The sequence below is a fragment of the Cetorhinus maximus genome, chromosome 19 (genome assembly GCF_964194155.1).
Source record: "Cetorhinus maximus chromosome 19, sCetMax3.hap1.1, whole genome shotgun sequence".
Taxonomy (NCBI): domain Eukaryota; kingdom Metazoa; phylum Chordata; class Chondrichthyes; order Lamniformes; family Cetorhinidae; genus Cetorhinus; species Cetorhinus maximus.
Window position 1 is genome coordinate 81405495 of NC_135897.1, and position 18133 is coordinate 81423627.

The following is an 18133-nucleotide window of genomic DNA, read 5'->3' on the forward strand; positions in this document are numbered from 1 at the left end:
AGAGTATTTATCAATTAGATAGGGTATAGTTATTGTCAATTTAAGTAGATATCTTTTTTTATTCACATCACAGCCAATTCTGTGTAGTCTCACAGTCATAGAGATCAGAGAATCCAAAGAACAATGCGGTAATCCCTATCCCTGACCCACTCCCTTCAAGTGCGGCTGTCTTGCTAACATCCCTGAGTTAACCCTTGTATCTTGAAGGTAAGGTATTTTGTTAGTGGGGATAGTGGAAAGTGCTACATTCTTTCTAGGTGCCAGTGTTGGAGATTGAGGGCAAAGGATGAAGCCTGAGTAAATCTAGCCAGGAGGGAGGGCTCAGAGCAGCTTGTGCAGCCTTAAAGTGAAGGACAGGAAACAGACAGGAATGGACGTCCTGTTGTGGAATCTTAAATTCTCCTTGTATTTTTGCATATTCTCTTCTATAAAATTTGTTTCTGAATGTTAATCAGAAGATCTGCTGCAGAATTACTCATACAACAACATGTGTTCATAAGGCACCTTTAAAGCAGAAAAATACCCAAGGCACTTTACAGGTGTGTAAATCAGAAAAAAAAATTGATGTCAGGTCAAAGAAGGAGATATTTGGACACTGAATGTTTGGCCAAAGAGGTAGGTTTTAATCAGCAGTTTAAAAGGAAAGAGAGATGGGAAGGCTGAGAGATTTAGGAAGGGGATTCCAGAACTTAAGGCAAAGCTGCCAACGATAGATTAAGGAAATTCAGGGATGCACAAGAGGCCAGAATTTGAAGACTGCAGGGTTAAGAGAGGATTTTAGGGCTGAGGAGGTTAGAGATATGGCAGGTTAAGGTCGCAGAGGATTTACAACATGATAAGAAATTAAATTGAGGCATCAGCGGGCTGGAAGTCAACTTAGGTCAGCAAGCACAGGGGTGATAAGTGAATGAGACTTAATGTAGGTTAGGATGAAGAAAGATGGATGAACTCACGAATGGAGTGTGGAGATGGAAGGCCAGCCAGGAGTGCAGTCGAGGCTAAAGGTAAGTCATAGATCTGATTTCAGCAACAGATGGTCTGAGCCAGGGGCAGAGATGGGTGATATCGGAGTGGTGAAAGAGAGTCAAATAACAGGGAGTGGGGCACGGAAAGTGAATGTTATCCAACTGAGCAATGGAGAGATGTCAGGGAAGGAATGGGATAGGGGAAAAGCTATCTGGAGCTAGCCAGCTGGAGGTGATTAGTGCATGATTGAAAGACAGAGGGTGGGAGAAGGGACAGTATCTTGTAAGGTATCAGCAACAATAAAAATAGCTAAAATGTTTAAGTAGAGCATTAAAGGAGGGAAAAATAGGAAGGTTTTGTGGTAGCTGAAAATGAGCGCAATTAATCTGATGTCATGTGATTCTGATGAACCAATTAGCAACCTGAAGTGGTAACTCAAATTTTACAATATTACTGTTACATATAGTCACATGAATTTTAATGCCAAAGATTTTATTTTAGGCATTTATTTTAATAATTGTGGGTTAATATAATAGATTGACTCCTTACATTTGAATAGCTTCATTACTGTAATGCTACGGTATATTGCAGCACAAGTGTGAGGTGATAACTGACTATCCCAGCTGTCACCTACAGTTAATAGCAATGCGAAGTGGAAACGTCTGTCTGGTTTTTTTTTTGTACTCCCTATCCCAGAAAAACTGAGAACATTGGAACAATTCCATCTTTGCCCTGGCCCCCCTCCGTCCTTGAAAACTATCGCCCAATCTCAACCTCCCTTTCTTCACCAAAGCCTGTGAATGTGCTGTCGCCTCCCAAATCTGTGTACATCTTTTCTGAAGTTCCACATTTGAATCCCCCCCTATCAGGCTTCCATTCCTGCCACAGGGACCAAAACGACTCTTGTGAAAGACACAAATGACATTCTGTGTGAGTGTGATGAAGATAAACCATTCCTCCTCATCCCTCTTGACTTGTCTGCAGCCTTTGACATGGTTAATCACACCATCCTCCTTCACTGTTGCCCAGTTGGGTAGGGCTCCACTCGTCTGTTTAAATTCATATACATATTTCTAGTCATAGTCAGAGAATCCCCTCCAGTATCTTCTCTTCCCATTCATAGAAACATAGAAAATAGGAGCAGGAGTGGGTCATTCAGCCCTTCGAGCCTGCTCCGCCATTCAATATGATTGTGGCTGATCATCTAACTCAATGCCATACTGTCACGCTCCCTCCCCACACTCCTTGATGCCTTTCGAGTCTAGAAATCTATCTATTTCCTTCTTAAATATATTCAGTGACTTGGCCTCCACAGTCTTCTGTGGTAGAGAACTCCACAGGTTCACCACCCTCTGAGTGAAGAATTTTCTCCTCATCTCAGTCCTAAATGGCCTACCCCGTAACCTGAGATTGTAACCCCTTGTTCTAGATCCCCCAACCAGGGGAAACATCATCCCTGCATCCAGGCTGTCCAACCCTGTCAGAATTTTATACGTTTCAATGAGATCCCCTCTCATTCTTCTAAACTCCAGTGAATACAGGCCGAGTTGGCCCTATCTCTCCTCACCATTACCTCTGTTGTCCCCCAAGGATCTACCCTTGGCTCTCTTATGTTTTTCATCTACATGCTGCCCCTTGGCAACATCAACCAAAAACACAATGGCAGGGATTTTCGGACTCCGTTGTGGTGGGACCCGCCATGGGAGAGTCAGCAGCCCAGCCGAAAGTCAATTGTCAGGACTGGATGACCCAGCAGCGGGCGGGGGTGGAAAATCCCACCCAATGTGACTTCACATGTACAGCGATGGTATCCGGTTCTACCTCGTCACCACTCTTCCCGACTCCTTCACTGTCTCTAAATGGTCAGACTGCTTGTCCGATATCCAATAACGGGTCAGCAGAAATTTCCTCCAACTAATTATTGGGAAGGCCAAAGCTATTGTCTTTGATCCCCACCAGAAACTCTGTTCCCTAGTTATTGACTCCATCCTTCTACCTAGCAACTGACTCAAGCAGAACCACATATCTGCATCATCACTGAAACTGCCTATTTTTACCTCCATAACATGGCCTGTCTTCATCCCTTTCACAAGTCATCTCCTGCCAAACCCTTATTCGTGCCTTCAATATCTCTAGACTTGACTATTCCAGTGCACTCTTGGCCAGCCTCCCACATTCTACCCTTGTGAACCCGAGGTCACCCAAAACTCTGCTGCCCATGTCCTAACTCGCACCGAGTTCCTTTCAACCTGCGTTCGCTGATCCACATTTGGTAGAATGCTTTCGGTTAAGTCACATCACGGATTTGAAGTTCTCACCCTTGTTTTCAAATCTCTCCATGGCCTCATTCCTCCCTGTAATCTCTTCCAGCCCTACAACGCTCCAAGTTATCTGCACTCCTTCAATTCTGGCCTCTTTATCTCTGATTTTAATCGATCCATCATTAGCAGCCATGCCGTCACCTGCCAAGGTCCTTAAGCTTTGGAATTTCTTCCCTAAACCCTCCCACTTCTCAACTTTGCTTTGTTCTTTTAAGGCACTCCTTAAAAATCTATCTGTTTGACCAGGTTGACCAGTAATCTACCCGGACATCCCCTTAGGTAGCTCAGATTCAAATTTTGTTTCACAAGGCTCCTCTAAAGTGCATTAACTGGGACGTTTTATTATGCCAAATGTTTTAAATCAACGCAAGTTGTTGTTTTTGTTGGATGACATCAGCTAACTGGAGAGGGTGCGGAGGAGATTTACCAGAATGTTTCCAGCGATGGGAGGGTTTGGTTGGATAGACTGGGGTTGTTGACTTTGGAGCAAAGGAGATTGAGGGGGGGTTTTCATGGAGGCATACGATATATTAACAGCCTTAGATAAGGTAGACAAGGTAAAACTCTACCCATTAGTTGATGGTGCAGGGACTATGGGACACAGATTTAAGATTTTGCGCAGGAGATGCAGGGGGAATGCGGGGAAGAACTTTTTTTCACGCAGCGAGTGATAATGACCTGGATGGGCTGTCCACGAGAGTGGTGGAGGCATAAACAACCAATGATTCCAAAAGGAAATTGGATGGACACGTGAAGAGAATAAACTTGCAGGGCCACGGGGATAAGTCGGGGGAATGGAGCTGACTGGATGGCTCCATGGGGAGCTGTCATGGACTCGATGGATCGAATGGCCTCCTTCTGTGCTGTAAATAATGCTGGTTCCAACGCAGCACAAACCATGAACTCACCCTGTCTTCCTGTCGAGTACAGTTTATTTCCCCATACTGGGGCAGTCTAAATATTTCTTTAAACTCTAATGGGGAGGAAAGAAGTGAACTGTGCCCCCACACAGAAACAAGCTCAATATGGTAAACTGTATTTTAAACATGCCATTGTGAAATGATTTTGTTGCAAATATATTGTTATATCTGTTCTTCTTCCTGCATTGTCACGGTGATGAAAGCAACACTTGTCATTGTTTTTTACCCTAGCATTCAAGAAGCCAGCACAGGCACGATGGGCTGAATGGCCTCAATCTGTGTTGCATAATTCTGTGAATTTACTCTTTTACATAAACTCAAAATTGTGGAACTCCTCACTTTTCTTTCTCCTACAGTGGGGAGGTTTCAAAATGCAAACTTCGCATCAATGAATCATTGTTTACCGCGTCCTCTCTTTAAATGTTTTCAAACATGGCTAAACTTGGGGCTTAGATTTGTACCTGGATTTCTCAGATTAAATAATAAATAAATAAAGGTCAGCCTGGAGAGTTCTGTTCATTTCCTACAAAATGACACCCAGTTCTCAAATGCTGAGTTTAAAGCCGACATACAAGATTCTGAGGGGGTTTTTATAAGGTAGACACTGAGAGATTGTTTCTGCTGGTCAAGGAACTTAAAACATGAGGGCACAGTCTCAGGTTAAGGGGCCGATCATTTAAGACTGAGATGGGGAGAAATTGCTTCCCTCAAACGGTTGTGAATCTTTGGAATTCTCTACCCCAGAGGGTTCTGGATGCTCCATCACTGAATACATTTAAGGCTGGGATAGACAGATTTTTAGTCTCAGGGAATCAAGGGATATTGGGAACAGGGGTGAAAGTGGAGTTGAAGCCTAAGAAGAACCATGATTGTATTGAATGGTGGTACAGGCTTGACAGTCCATATGGCCTACTCCTGCTCCTATTTCTTGTATTCTTGTGTTCTTATTGGTTGAATAGACCCTCAAAGACTATGTTACTTGTTGTGAATGGGTTTCTCTTTAAAATGTTGCAATGGATAAGGATCCTGGCATGTATCTCAAACAACTCAATACTGTGCTGAAAGCAACTCAAAACAACTTTCACCAGTCTAGTTTGTATCACCGGGTTCTTACCGGTCACTCTGTCACTTCTGAATTCTGATGATCAGGCTTTCCTCATATTAGACATTAAGTGAGAAAAGCATCATTGTTAGACATGTGAGGGTGGCAGTATGGATTGGATATAGAGGGTTTCAATATCGTCATTCCTGTTCTCTTCCAGGCCTGAGATAGCTGCGTTCCTATAATCCTGGCCTCTTACGCATTTCCAATTATGATTGCCCCTCCGTTGGTGGCTGTGCCTTCTGTCACCTAGGCCCTGAACTCTGGGATTCTTCCACATCTCTCTGTCCCCCCTTTCCTCCTCTCTCCTTCAAGGCACTGCTTAAAACCTGCCCCTTCGACCAAGGTTTTAGTCATCTGACCTAATATCTCCTTATGTGGCTCGATGTTATACTCTGTTTTAAAATGCTCCTGTGAAGTGCCTTGGGACAATTCATTATATTAAGGGTACTGTATAAATATAAGTTGTTGTTGTTATGCCTGTGCTAACTAGCAATGGGACCCAGATGGCGGAATTTTCCGGTGCCCCCCGCCAGTGGGATTTTCCAGTCCTGCCGAAATCAATGGACTTTCGAATGGTTCGCCCTCATTTTCTGGTCCCGCCACCACCTCATCGGGGTCATAAAGCTCTGCCCAGAACTCCTGTCCACTAATATAAGATACAACTGCATGGAGTGGATCAAGACAATGCAAAGGATGAGACCAGGATTGAGAGGTTGTATCTATGAAAAAAAATAATTGAAGAGGTTGGGGTGCTTTTTCCAAGGCTCAAAGGTGACCTGAAAGAGGTCTCTAAAATGATGAAGAGCTTTGACTTGTCCCCACTTGTGGTTGAGATCAAAACTAAAGGCCATAAATGTAAAATGATGACTAATAAATCCAACGGGGAACTCAGGAGAGACCTCTTATCTCTTTGAAGCATACAAAATTCTTACAGGGCTTGACAGGGTAGATGTTTCCCCTAGCTGGTGTGTGTGTGGGGGGGAGGGGGGTGAGGGGGAGTCGGGGGGGGGGCAGGAGTCAGAACTAGGGGCTAGGGGACACACTCTCAGAATAAGAGGTAGACCATATAGGATCGAGATGAGGAGGAATTTCTTCACTCAGGGATTTGTGAATCTTTAGAATTCTCGGCTCTAAAGGACTGTGGAGGCTCAGTCATTGAGTATACTGAAGACAAAGATAGTTAAATTTCTAGATATTAAAGATATCAAAAGATATGTGGATAATTGGGGAAAATGGCATTGAGGTAGAAGATCAGCCATGATCTAGTTGAATGGCAGAACAGGCTTGAGGGGCCGAATGGCCTACTCCTGCTGCTAGTTCTTTACCCAGAAAGTGTTTAGAATGTGGAAATTACTACCACAAGAGTGGTTGAGGAGAATAGTATAGATGCATTTAAGAGGCAGCTTATGGGAGAAAGGATAAGAAGGATCAATTGATTGGATGAGAAGAAGGAGGGTGGAAGGGGGGTGATGTGAAAAATAAGCAATAGCACAGACTAGTTGGTCTGAGCGGTCTGCTTCGGTGTAGTGAATTATTTTTGATTCTGTGTAATACAGGCAGGGTGGCACAGAAGTTAAATGATAGGGCCAATGCTACAATGAGTGGTGCAGACCATGAATTCGCAAGTAATAAAAATAATGGGCAGACGTTCATAGAGCTGCAAAGATGGGTGGAAAGTGGACGTCTTCATTCACAGAATCAGGCTTCTTCAGTATTAATCGTGCCAGCTCACTGCAACCATTGCACCCTCTGCCCTTAGACAATCGGGCGATTAGGACTATATTCCATCTCGGGGTAGGGTGATAATGCGTCGTTTGCTGACAGCACTGAATTTTTGAGTCCATTCTGTCTATCATTCAATAATAGCCACCCATGCTATTGCTTCTGAAACTGATCATCTGTTTCAAAGCAACACCAGTGCGGTAGTTTGCTTGCATAACAATAACTGCTTCCAGTTCATTGCGTGAAGCAATTGGAGACACACTGACATGATAAGGCAGGAAATAAATTCAAGTGTTATCATGCAAGCTCGTAAACTGATTCCATTTACAATTGCATGCCACCCTGTTTTTTTTCCATGATTTTCCTGTCCTAATCGAAGATGAGCAGCCAAATAAAGATCCCTTTTTTCCCCTTTTTTAAAATAAAAATGTTTCCTCAGAATTGAGACACTTAAGGCCCCGGTCAGCGCGGAAACCCAATGGCTCAGATGGAGTTTTCGCTATGTAGGTTTTGGTTGAATGGGGTCTGGGATAGATGCCAAATTAATTGAAAACGCCCATTCTTCCTCTCCCAACAGCTCTAATGCTCATCATTAAGAAAAGCACAGGAACCGCAGGATTTGATCTTAATAATAACAGCATGTTCATTAATCTGCCGCTCCCATTCACCCTTGTTTTTTTTTCCTTCAGTTGCCATGCCCTTAACGTGGCAACTGTTAGATTTAAATCTTTATGACAAGCTCTCTTTTTGGTTCTTTCATCGCTCACTGAAGCACTATCAGGTGTGTCTGTCATGCTGTTTGTTGTCAAGACTTCTATGGCAAGTGTTTTCCTTTCCTTTTTACTTTTCAATTGGTCACCCAGGTCACAGCCACATGATCAGCTGACAGGAAAAAAAGAGAGAACAGTTTAAAAAAAAAACAAACATAATTATTCCTGCCCTCAACTTGTGAAGACGTTATGTTAAACAGCCTCTTAACATCACCTGCAACTGAGCTGATATTTCCTGAATGTTCCCTCATTCTACATTTGTGTCAGTGCAGCAGATAATCAACACCCTCTTTGTGCTTACACAGAGCAAATAGCGGTCTTTGTCCCACACAAGTTCCTAAACAAACTTAATCTCCCTAGCATTGTGACAGATGACATTTAGATGTCCCTGCTATCCTTAAAAAGAGTTTTATTGACATTTTGAGAACAAAAAAACAGAAACCTCAGTTGCAGCCCAGTGTTTTGTGGTCCTGTTCTAGGATTTGGTACACTGAATGTTAAAGTCACCCCATTTTCCTCCACTTCACTGCATCACCATGACAACAGATATAGAAATCACTCGCTGACTCCTGGGAAGTAAACATGGTGCCACTTGTACAGAAAATCAGGCCAGAGACTCCATTCAACTGGGTTATTCATTCAGTGGATGGGGTGGATTTTACACAGGTGACAACAACAGAGAAGCCTGCCAGCCTTTCATGCTCACCATATGGTCTGGTTTCCCCTTAATCAATGGGCCCTGTAGAACTTTAGTCCCATATTGGCTTTAAGGTCTTTGTTGTATTCAGGCTGAATGATAGTGGGGGAGGGGAGGGTAGGTTTCCACAAAACTACATTTGAAGATTACAGAACATTCAGCACAAGAAAAGTTTTTCACTTACTGCATCACCACTCATCCAATAAAAAGCTAAACTGTTTATTTTAACCATTGCCATTCACCAGAACCAAATCTTTTAATATATTGCCTTTGGAATTCATTAAGCACTTTTCAATGCTTTTACAAACCTAGAGAGGCCCCTAGTGGTCACGTGGGGACATTGAAGTTTATAGTACGTGCCAGAAGGAAAATAAAAAGCAGGTTCATAACACCGCCAAACAATTTATTCCCAAAGTTGCATTATAGAAAACACTGGTTTAAAAATAAATGTGTGTCGAAAATTCCTTGGTCCATTGAAGATTATACAAGACAATTTGATTTTTTTTTTTCTTGTCTCCCTTCATATTGCTGTGAAAAGTGTTCTTAGATGGTATAACATACCCAGTAAAGATCTGAAGAGGCTTTGATGTAGTGCATCAGAATGTCCTTGGAGAATTTCCAGATAATGCTGTAAACAGAAGTAAGGTGGGAAGCCAATTCAATGTATAACTACACACAGTAAAGGTCTATTTTAAAAAGCTACTTGGACAGAACAAGAGAATTCAGAATGATCTGATCAGCTGTAGCAGAAAGCATCATGGTCCATTCTATTAAAAGCTTGATGCTAAAACTCGGAAACTCAAGTAAATAATTTACAGGGAAATAAAAATCGCATCAGGTGCGCAGAGGTGTTTAAAATATGTCATGCAGTTTGAATGAATTTATAATCTAGCACTTATTCCTTGAGGGAGGCAATGGCATGGTGGTGTTGTTGCTGGGCTAGTAATCCAGAGACCCAGGGCAATACTCTGAACTCCAACATGCACAGACCCACTGTGCTGCCACAAGCTTTATGTTATTAGTGCTTATTTACAATAATTCCCACTGGCATTCTTTGTGGCAAATGATTTCTAGAAAAGAATATTTTGAATTAACGTTTACCTTTCAAAGGTCTGTACGAGCCACACCTGTATAACTACCCCTTTCACCTGCCGTCATCACCACTCTCCTCAAAACACTAACCCTTGACCTCACTGTCCTTGCAAACTACCTTCCCAACTCCAACCTCCCTTTCCTCTCCAAAGTCCTTAAATGTATTGCTGCCTCCCAAATCCATTCCCATCTTTCACAGAACTCCATGTCTAAATCTCTCCAATCAGGTTTCAGCCCCTGCCACATTACCAAAATGGCTCTTATCAAGGTGACAAATGACATCCTATACAACTGTGACAAATGTTAACTTCACCTCCTGGTTCTTCTCAACCTGTGTGCAGCCTATGACGCAGTTAACCACACCATCTTCCTCCAATGCCTCTCCACTGGCATGCAGCTGGGTGAGGCTGCTCTCACCTGGTTCCATTGCTATCGATCTAATCATAGCCTGAGATCAAGTGCAATGGCTTCCCTTCCTGTTCCTGCACTGTTACCTCTGGTGTTTTCCAAAGATCTTAGCCCCCTCCTAGTTCTTATCTCAATGTTGGCCCTCAGCAACATCATCCAAAAGCACAGCATAAGTTGTCATTTGTATGCTGACGACACCCAGCTCTACCTCGCCACCACCTCTCTCAATTCCTACACTGTTGTTAAATTATCACACTGCTTATCAGACATCCAGTACTGGATGAGCAGAAATTTCCTCCAATTAAATATTGGGAAGGCTGAAGCCATTGTTTTTGGTTTCCACTCCAAACTCTGTACCCTAGCTACTGGCTCCATCCTTACCCCTGGCAACAATCTGAGAGTAAGCCAGTCTGTTCACAACCTTGGTGTCACATTTGAGCCCAGGATAAGCTTCAACCTCAAATTCGCACCATCACCAAGACTGCCTATTTCTACCTCTGTAGCATCACCCGACCTTGCACCTGTCTCAGCTCATCTGCTGCTGAAAACCTCATTCATGCCTTCATTACCTCAGGACTTGAATATGCCAATGCACTGTTGACTGGTCTCCCACAATCTACCCTCCATAAACTTAAGATCATCCAAAACTTTGCTGTCTGTGACTTAACTCGCACCAAGTCCCATTCTCCTATCATCCCTGTGCTCGCTGACCTACATTAGCTCCTGGTCAAACAACATAATGATTTTAAAAATCTCATCCTTGTTTTTAAATCCCTCCATGGCCTCACCACCTCCCTTTGTCTGTAATTTCCTCCAATCCCACATCCCTCTCAGGAAATGTATTCCTCTAATTCTGGCCTACAGAGCATCCATAATTTTAATCACTTCACCCTCCGTCTTCAGTTGTCCAGGCCCTAAGCTTCAGAATACCGTCCCTATACCTATTCCCCTCTCTACCTCACTTTCCTCCTTAAGGAGGCTCCTTCAAACCTGTCTCTTTAACTAAATTTTTCTTCATGCCTTTATCTCCAAATATCTCCCTATATAGCTCGGTGCCATATCTTTATTTATAATGTTCCCATGAAGTTCCCTTGGGCTGTTTTATTATGTTCAAGGCACCATATAAATATAAGTTGTGGTTGTTGTTGGTGCATTATTCACAACAACATTTTAACAAACCAACATTTATCAGAGCTAAACTCCCCATGGGAATCAGCTCTCAAAACCTGTGTCTCAACAACTAGCTTCACAGAATCACAGAATTTTAGCGGCACAGAAGGAGGCCATTTGGCCCATCATGTCTGCACCAGCTCTCCAAATGAGCATTATGGCCTAGTGCCATTGCCCTGCCTTTTCCCCCATACCCCTGCTTGTTGAGGAATGTCTTACTGCTAGGACATTGAGAGAAGATTAAAACTTGGAAAACTATGGGAAATGGACTGGAACTGAAACACCGTGCCACAGAATAACAGCATGCTGTTATGTGTCTCTCTTTGTCTCTAGAATGAGCTCTTGACTTTGGCTGTCCTATCATGTGAAGGCATCAAAGGAGATTAGGTCCACAAAGTTGAACAACTGGAAGAAGTGTTATTTGCGGAAGCTCTTGTATACCATGCAGTGATTAATCAATGGAAATAGACAAGGTCAACTCCCCTAAAGAAAAACTGTTGCCGAGCCATACAGAGCAGGAAAGTCCAAGATATGATGCCTGCTTTATGCAGAGTTGCAAGCTGTTAGGGCATCACATTTGACTGCAACTCTTGGAAGGGTTAAAATCAGCCACTTCTCAACACTTTCCAACTCCTCTGGTTATCCACGGAGCTGGGTTGGGCTTGCATTAGACTTGGTTGTTAATGAATCTGGTATTAGTAAAAATGGCCATGAAGCTGACAGGTTCACTACTGCCTTTCAGGGAGGAAAGCCTCACCAAGTCTGGACTATACTTGTCAGCCCCACACCAATGTGGTTGACTCTTAGCTGCCCTCTGGAGTGGCCTAACAAGCCACTCAGCAGTATCAAAATCAGGACAACTAGGATTGGGCAATGACAGCTTTGCTAGTGATGCCCACATCCCAAGAATCCCAAAAAAACAATCTCATTTGCTGCTTTCAGGACCTTAGTACACAAATTGGCTGCTGAGTCTTTGTACAACGGCAACTGCTCTTCAAAAATAGACTTCATTGACAGCGGAAAGAGGGTGTGAAAAAATTGTGTAAGTGTAAGTTTCCTACTGTTAATTCTACATCCCACTTCACATTCCTATGTCCAATTTTCCGAATTACAGTTTTGGACTGAAGAAGTCTAAATAGAGATCTCTATGAACAATGAATTCTTGATGATGATTTCCTTGTACTTCTTGAAAATATAATGTAGTATTTTTCAAAGATGTACTTGATGTTTGATGCTGGAGCATTTGGCCTTCAGATTGTTGACGTCTGTCAGTGCTGCCTTATTCAGTCAAACCACCGAACCTCACCATATATCATAAGAGTGTAAAATATTGAATGTGAAGAGTCTATTAAACTCACTGAGGCAGTTCCTTTTCACACTGTGCTGTTTATACTGCCATTAACTTTGCTACTATTTAATCTTCTGAAAGAGATGAATAGCCACACATAAAATATCCAAAAAAGGATAAACTGCTGAAATGTCTCCCTGAACTCCAAAGGTGATTGAGAAAAAGACTCCAGAATGTCATTCAATTATATGTCTGAGGAAGTGTTGAAGAAACTGCACACTGCGCTGGCTAGACAATGCCTTGAATGTGGCCCCAATTGAGGGTGGCCAGAAAGAAGAGAGATACTTAAACACTGCAGACAGTATAAGGAAAAGTCCAAAGGTAGATCATCCTTTCTGTCAGGGATCCAGGTTATGAGGAACGACTGGACCAAATGGCATAGACTCTGTGAAGAAGGCATCTGAGATGTAATCTGATAGAGGAATATATGATAGTAAATGGTATGGAAAAATAAATCTTGAATATTACTTTATATTAATTACAGGAGTGGAACAAGAGGTTGTTAGTTCAAAATAGTGAAAGGCCCACTTAGGACAGATATCAGGGAGTACATCATTAAAATGGGATCGTGCAATCGCAGAACCGTAGTGTGAATCCTATCGGATATATTAATCTGGGCCTTAAATATCTTGTGATGTTGTGAATATTGTTTAATAGCAGTTGATGACATTCCACAAATGATATTCCAGTAGAATAATAATGTTCCGTGCAACATTATTCATCTATGTCAATACTTAGGCCCATTAATTCTGTTCTAAACCGAACTTGCCCCAGTTCCTTTCTGATGCAGCCTATTGACAGCTATGGGCCGGATTTCCATAGAGGTTTGAATTGCGTCGTGGAACGCTGAACTTCAGTCTTTTTGTTGCTGGAGAAACAATTTCCCTCGACCTTCCTGATCCCACGCCATTTTGGGTGGCCTTTTGGTGGGTCAGGAAGGCCTTGGGAGCAAAATGCCCATGCACCTCTTCTAAGGCCAGAGCCCCCATTGTGAGAACTATAGGGAAATTGCATTCCCTCCTGCACACAATGTTTTTGTGCTGGTGTGGGATTTGGAAGCCCTAAAAACCGCACTTCCTTGGAGAGTTTGTGATCTCTATGGAATGCTTGCCTGAGGAGCCAGGAACATCCTGAAAGGTAAGTGTAAAATGTTTTGACACCTTCACATGTCACTATTAGATGCTTCATTGTAATGTAGATGTGTTTTTAATGCAGTGATTCATTATAGGGATCTGTCCTGCAAAGGTATGTTTACCCTTACGTTGACCAGCATGCTGTAAGTATTGTCATGCATTACAATACTTTTTCCATTGAAGGAAGTGCCATAATGCATTAAAAAAGTAAAATAAAAGTCCTGTCAGCTTTTGTTATGAAAGCTCTGGCCATTATGCTTGGCTGGGGTTCAAAAGCTGTGAAGGGCTTCAGCTCAGCTGGTGGAATATTAATCCAAGAATGATTGACACTTTTAAGAAGCTGTAATAACAAAACATGCTTTTGATGCGATTTCTTGCGTGTTTATAAGCCTGATAGGCTCTTAAAGGATTATATTTCTTTTTCACATTGGATTGGGTTTTTTTTTTCCTTTGCAGTCTCAATGATAGTGTGCTTGAATTCAGAGTTTTATTAGATCGTTAGGGGGTTATTTTTTCCATGATTTAAAAACAATTCCCATTGCTATTGCAAGGCTCCTGTAAAATGTGCCTAGTGGATACTGGGTGAGTGACTATAGAGGGTATATGGGGGCATGGAGGTGGCATGGGAAATCTGAGGGGGCATGGGTGTGGGTAAGGGGAGAATGGTGAAAAATGAGATTTAGGGGGCCATTAAATGATGCTGGAAGCTGGGTTGCTGTGTTGGAGAACCGAGGTGGGTCTTCTAACCAGACCACATCTGCAGCCACATCCCTTATGCACTCCATTGCGGCTCACAAAACGTAGAGTGAACCCAGCCCTTATAGAAAAAGACAAAAGCTTTTTTTCCCAGACAAAGTCACACATGGGTCAGGTGTGCAATTCGGAAGGCGCAAAAGTGCACAGGTCAGATTTTCCCGCGCCTACAGGAAAACCTGGCCCCAATAGGAGGAATTCCACAAAAACCAATGGAAGAAACTGCACTGAGAGGCAATCCAGAACAGAGATAGATTTACAGCTACCCACCAATATTGTGGGGTTATGGAATCAAAAAAAAACTCCCTCTTGATTTCGTTCCACTTACACCTTCATCATTTTTATCCAATTTAAAATCTTGCTTGAAGCTATCAAATCATGTAAATTTATCCATGAAGTCTGTAATAGCAACTTAAGTTAGCTAATCTTTTTGCATCTGCACTATCCATACATTCTCTCCCTTCCTCTCCTGAGGATGCTGATTCACGCTTGGGTTAAGATTGACGGGTACTGGAAATCTTCCGTTACATTACCAGAGAGCTAATCTTCAACTGTAAATCTATTGAGTATCAGGAAGCTATTCAACCAAGAAAGGCATCACAGTCTAGTAAATTCCAGTCACCCTTGAACATCCACAAATGCAGATACTGCTGCAATCTGGTTGATTGGAGGCCTTTAGAGTGGAAATGAATGTAGAATAGTTGGGTGCACTGAAGTTCTACACAATGATAATGATTGTGAAGTGAACTCTTCAAATTCTATTTCCAGGTGTACTAAGATTTAGGTTTTTTCTAGCATTGACTGCTCTATTAATTATTAAAAACAAAATATCTCATACCACAAAAGTGAAACAAATGAGGCAGAATATTCCCTTATTCATCTCAGAACCAGCCTTGGCATAGTGGTAGCACTCCCACTTCTGAAGGTTGTGGGTTCAAGTCCCATTCCAGAGGCTGGAGCACAAAACCTAGATGGACACTCCCCGTGCAGCACTGAGGGAGTGCTGCACAGTCAGAGGTGCCATTAAAACAAAATCCCATCAGCTCTCTCAGGTGAATGTACAAGATCTCATGGTACTATTTCATAGAAGAGCAGTGGAAATCTCCTGGAGTCCTGGCCAATATCAATCCCTGAGCCAACATTACCAAAAAGAGAGATGTTCTTGTCATGGGGCAGGATTTTGGGGTCATTGAGCAGGTGCTGCTCCAGCTGGGAAACAGCCCCTGACCACGATTTCACACTGGTTGGCCATTTAATGGCTCAGCGCTACCAGGTTGGGGTCGGGAGGAGTGCAAGCACGGAAGTCGGCACATGCACGGGGGAGTGCTCCCTGAAGTCAGGGAGATGAACAATTTTTAAAATAAAGATTTTTAAAATCTGAATAAAATGGCCCGACATGGGACTGACTCACAATAACATAAGCAGAATAAAAATTCTGCCCAAAAATTTATATTTATCTTTTATTTAAATGTGAAAACCTCATACCGCCCATGGATGGGGATTGCTAAAAAAATCAAAAGGCCGCCCGGCCGATTCGCTGCCCGGCAACCATAAGGGTTGGACGGGCAGCGGAAAATATGTTTAAATTCATTGATTTAGGGCCTTAATAGGCCTGTTAATTGTCGGCAGGCGCGCTGCCGATTTTCGCGTGCACCCGCTGACCGAAATACTGCGCGCGTGCGCAATGACGTCAGGACACTTGCCCGGCGTCATCATGCGCTATTTTACACCCGATTGGGTGGGATGCACGCCAACCCACAGGACGTAAACTCCTGCCCATGATTGCATTGCTCTTTGTGGGAGCTTGCTGTGTGCAAATTGGTTCCCATGTTTCCTAAACTACAGTAATGATTTCACTTCAAAAACACTCCAGTGGCCATAAAATGCTTTGAGATGCCCTCAGGTCATGAAAGGTGTTATATAAATGCAAGCATTTCTTTCTTTTTCGAAATAAAACACATAAAGGGAAGATGGTCAGGGAGGATTGCCTGCATATAATACAGCCCACCTGTTTGTTTTCTCTCAATTCCATTTAAATTAATGAATGGACAATTATCTGGCTTTTGTTATGGGTAGCACTCCTCTAACCACCTGATTTTCATTCTATGCACTGTGCCCAGACAATTCCTACTCCCAAGTACAACAGATGAAAATCTACACTAATGTCTTCAAGTAACGAAAATCTTTACAAATAGTGCATCCCATGGTATTGCTCATGGTAAGTCAAATTATGCACTCTTTTATATAGGTATAACCAATTTTTCATTAATTGCAAAATGTATTATTCACCTTGCCTCTCCCTTTAAAGTCACAAGATTTGGATGTTGTACATTGGTAACCTTGGGGTTAACTAGAAGGTTTACTTTTCATTGATTGGCAGTTCCAGGTAAACCCCAAGGTTTGTCCCCAAGATTAAATTCAGGGGAAAGAAACCAGGAAATGACTGGCTTTCCTTTTCCTTTCAGAATCGACTTGTTAAGCTGGTGTTGCAATATTCCAATGCGTGACAAGCTACAACCCGATGTCTGTAATGTAATGAGGTGTTCAGGAAGCAAGCCACTATCTATATATAGACCCGAGTCTTGAAACTGAGATGTAACAGAAACCATTTCAGATCATATCCATAAGTGTCCAGAGATTTATTGACTGGACAGCTGACAGGAATTTCAGTTCAATATATGTGTTGTGCAATTTGATAGGTTTTTTATTTTACCTGCTTTCTAGAAGTCGCAGGTTTTAAACCTTCTACTTCAAGAGGGGAGCAATGCTGACTTAAGATTACGAGGGTAAACTGTTTGCTAGGATGCTTACTTGTTTGTACATATACAGACATGCAATGATCCGGTTTATCATGTGAAAGTAAAATATATAAACATATAGAGAGATTATCACTGAAACAGATGGGAGGGCTATATGCTATTACAGATGGGAAAAATACATTTGCATCTTGCATCAAAACTGCACTTTGCCATGATGCAAATATTTACAGTTGTCTAACCATATGCTTTCCCATTCTATATCATGCATAATGTACATCTATTTAACAGAAATAAAATCACACAGGCCCCATTACAGGCATGCAATCCTCCCGTCCCAAATTTCACCGATACATCACGCCCGAGGCAATCCTTTATGTCCAAGTGCATATACTCTCATCCTCATTGCAAGGTATAATAGTTTACTCTCATACACTATACAGTTTAGTAAATTTGAGTTGTTCCCTGAAAGATCAGATTGTGTCCTCTCATGAATAAATCAAATAGGTAGTTCCCTTTATTCAATTAGCAGCTTGATCCCTTCAATGTGAAAGAAAAAGTTTCATTATGATTTATCGATCATGTCCATAATATCATCATGTGAAACACTTCTCTTATGTACCATTGGACATGGGGCACCTCCCCACCCCTGTGAATTTCATTTAGGTGTTTAGCTTGTTTAGATAATTTTACTTCTAGAGACGATAATAAAAATGTTGAAAATTCTAGGAACCCTGCTTAATGTGTTCACTTAAAATTTTGATGTGCACTTCTTTCATACAGTTGTTATCCCATTTATTTTAAAGACAGTAAAATAGAACAGAAGATTGCTTTAATGTATATGTTTGAACCAACAATTTACCAGATGAAATTAAAATCCAAACTGGTAAGAGATTGGGGTTTGAAACAGGGGCTGGTGGTGCATAATCATTTCAGACATGTTGCCGCATTGGTACATTATGGCCAGAATTT